Below are 3,086 nucleotides of genomic sequence, written 5' to 3' on the forward strand. Positions count from 1 at the left end.
GATCTTGGAACCCCTTGTCTCCTACTGGATTGCCTCATTCACCCTTGATGTGAGGGTTTGTGCCTAGTCTTATTGCATCTTGTTATGCTGTGTTCAGTTGATATCCCTGGGAGGCCTGTCCTTTTCTGAAAGGAAACAGAGGTTCAATGAGTCTTGGGGAGACAGGAGGTGGAGGGGAAGAATAGGAAGAGTGGAGGGAGGGGAGCCTTTGGTCAGTATGTACTGTATGACAGAAGAATAAATAAAAATCAAAAGGAAAAAAGTATGGGCCTGGAAAGCTGCAGAGCTGAGGAAGGCATCTCACCAGTCAGGTCTGGCTGCTTCTGGAGAGTAGGTCTGAGAAGATCTGTAATTTAACTTTATAGTCAGACTATATAACCACACAGATGAAATTTATTAACTGGGTACACTGGTACCAGTGGGGGTATAGCTCAGGGGTAGAGCATTTGACTGCAGATCAAGAGGTCCCTGGTTCAAATCCAGGTGCCCCCTTATTTATGCTGGATTCTGGTCACTGACTTACGAGGTTCATCTTAGGGAGGCCACCCACGAAGTTAGAAAGTCTTCATTAGCTGAAGTTTCTAGAAGCAATGTTTCTATGCCCCATTTACTTCTGTGGGTTCCATCCTCAGCCACACTGGCTGAAAGGACCAAGCAGACACCAAGCAGGCTCCTCAGTCTTCTCTCAGAGATCAGGCCTCAATTTCAGTTTCCTGAGACTTGAGCAAGCAGTTTCTGGGAGGGCTATAAACAAAAGACATAGTCCTTGCAGTAGCTCCCTTTCTGCATGTACTCTGACTGCTCAAAGTTCAGCCAATTGTTTACTGTGTCGGACCCCTCACCAACTTAGAGCTACGTGCAAGGGTCAATGTGAATGTGCAAGGTCAGCCAGCCTCCACGGCAGCTCAAGGACAGAGCCTGGGCCACTGAGTCAACCCCCACAGTCAGTACTGCTAGGCCAGCCAGTCTCCATGGCAGCTCAAGGACAAAGCCTGGGACTTGTCCAGGCCTGCCTAAAAATTTTAACTGTAACCCCCAACTAACGCTAGCCAATTAAAAGTTACTAACATAATTGCCACTTGCATAAACCAATCCTGAGTCTGTTCCTATATAGTCTGTAAACCCCAAGGCCCCCCTTGCTTTAAAAACCTGCCCCATCACTACTCAGGATCTCTCCTGCTCTGCTGCTGAGTCAGATGAACGGAGAGTCCCAAGTTAACTCATAATAATACAAAGACTTTTTGCTTTTGCATCTGATTTGGTCTCTTGGTGGTCTTTGGGGGACTCTGGGTACAACAGGCCCAAACTTTGAAACCCACAAAGTACATTAAGAAGAATGCACACAGCTGACCTCTGACCTATGCTGAGTCCTCTCTACCCTTTTGTTTTCCCCCCCATCTGTATTCTTTCCCTCATCCTCACTGGGATAGTTTTAATCGTCAGTTAGACACAATATAGAATCACCTTGGAAATAAAGTCTCAATGAAGAACACAGTGTCTAGATCAGTTTGGCCTGTCAGTTGGGGATTGTCTTGATGATTAAGCCATGGGATTGATATGAAGACACAGCAGTTTTCCCTAGGCAGGGATCCTGGATTGTGTGAGTGTAGAAAGTGTGCTCAGCCCTAACAAGTATGCATGCACTTATTTTTCTCTGCTGTTATTGGTAGATGTGATGTGACTAACAGCTTAAAGTCCCTGCTGCCTTGACTTCCCTGAAATAAGGGACTGTATCTTGAAATTGAGAGCTAACACAAACCCTTTCCCTCACTTGCCTCTTGCCTGGGCATTTTATCATTTTATCCTAGTCCATGGCAGTTTCAGTAGAAAGAACCAGTATCTGCATCTAGAACCGTGTATGGAAGCTGGCATAGCAACTGGAGAGGGCCAGAGTAATGACCCTAAAGACAGGGGAGTCAGGAGTGTGCTGTCTTCTGCCTACACTGGGGAACTCCAGTTGATTCTCCAGAGCTGGGGAATGGGGATCCCAGGCTGTGGGGTGAAGCACACAGTCTCCTGGATTCCAGGCTGCTTGTTGGCCTGGTGGGCATCCAGTGGTGGCCGTGGACTGGCACCTCTTCCAACCGGTCAGGATCTGTGCTGTGGCAGCTGTGCTTCAGCATTTTAAGTTTCACTCCACAGAACAAAACTCTCACCGAAGATTTGAACTTTTCACAAACAGCATTTGCTACAGCGCCTTGTGAAGGGCCAAGCAGAGCCTGACTGCTCTGGAGCTATAGGTTGTACCACGGACAGCTCCACAGCCTGCAGTCTGCTGAAGACACAGAAGAAACATGTGAACCCCAGCACTGTGAGGCGGCCGCAGCTATTTCTGCCAAGTGACTAAGACTGCATAAAACAATAATCAGATTATCACAATGCTGTCTAGTGAGATGGCCCAGGAGGCTTTATCACTTGCTGGACAAGCCTGAGAATCTAAGTTTTGAACCCCAGGACCCTGGGGGCACAGGTATGTAATCCTAGCACTCCTACAGAAATATAGGAGTTGGAGTCAGGAGAATCTTTCTGGAAGCTCATGGCTGGTGAGCTTGGAGTGTGCATCTCAGTTTCAAGCAATAAGAGGGATTCTGCTTCAAATAAAGTAGAAGGTGAAGTCTGATACCTCAGGCTTTCCTCTGACCTCCTCACATGATCCATGACATGTATACACCCTCATGTACACACACACACACACACACACACACACACACACACACACACACACACACACACACACACACCATCACCATCACCATCACCATCACCAACACCAGTGTTGGGAGTCTACAGTGCCCCCATCTCTCTTTAATACTTTTCATTAGTGGTGAGTCTGGTTCCCTAGGGCACTGGAGATGAGAAGTCACAGAGCATATTACGTCCTTGGCTGAGGCAGTGCAGGGATATAGTAATGAGGAGAGTCTACACAGGTACAAGGGCAAAAATCACTGGCAGAGCCATTGCCTACATGTCAGGCAACCCCCACTCAGCGCTGTCCGCTGCTCAGCCCACCAGTGTCCATGTCTGCTCCTGAGACCGTAGACTCTCTGGTTCTCACTTCACCACAGTTCTGAGGACTCAATCAGTTC

General features: G+C 47.8%; 1 non-coding gene across 1 annotated transcript; it reads left to right on the forward strand.

Moving 5' to 3' along the window:
* The first annotated feature begins 420 nt into the window (after nucleotides 1-420).
* Nucleotides 421-492, forward strand: Trnac-gca (transfer RNA cysteine (anticodon GCA)). Its single transcript has one exon. It is a non-coding gene; the product is annotated as a tRNA-Cys (tRNA).
* The last annotated feature ends 2,594 nt before the right edge of the window (nucleotides 493-3,086 follow it).

Source organism: Peromyscus californicus, unplaced genomic scaffold, assembly GCF_007827085.1.
Source record: "Peromyscus californicus insignis strain IS unplaced genomic scaffold, ASM782708v3 Scaffold_6__1_contigs__length_162567912, whole genome shotgun sequence".
Lineage (NCBI taxonomy): Eukaryota > Metazoa > Chordata > Mammalia > Rodentia > Cricetidae > Peromyscus > Peromyscus californicus.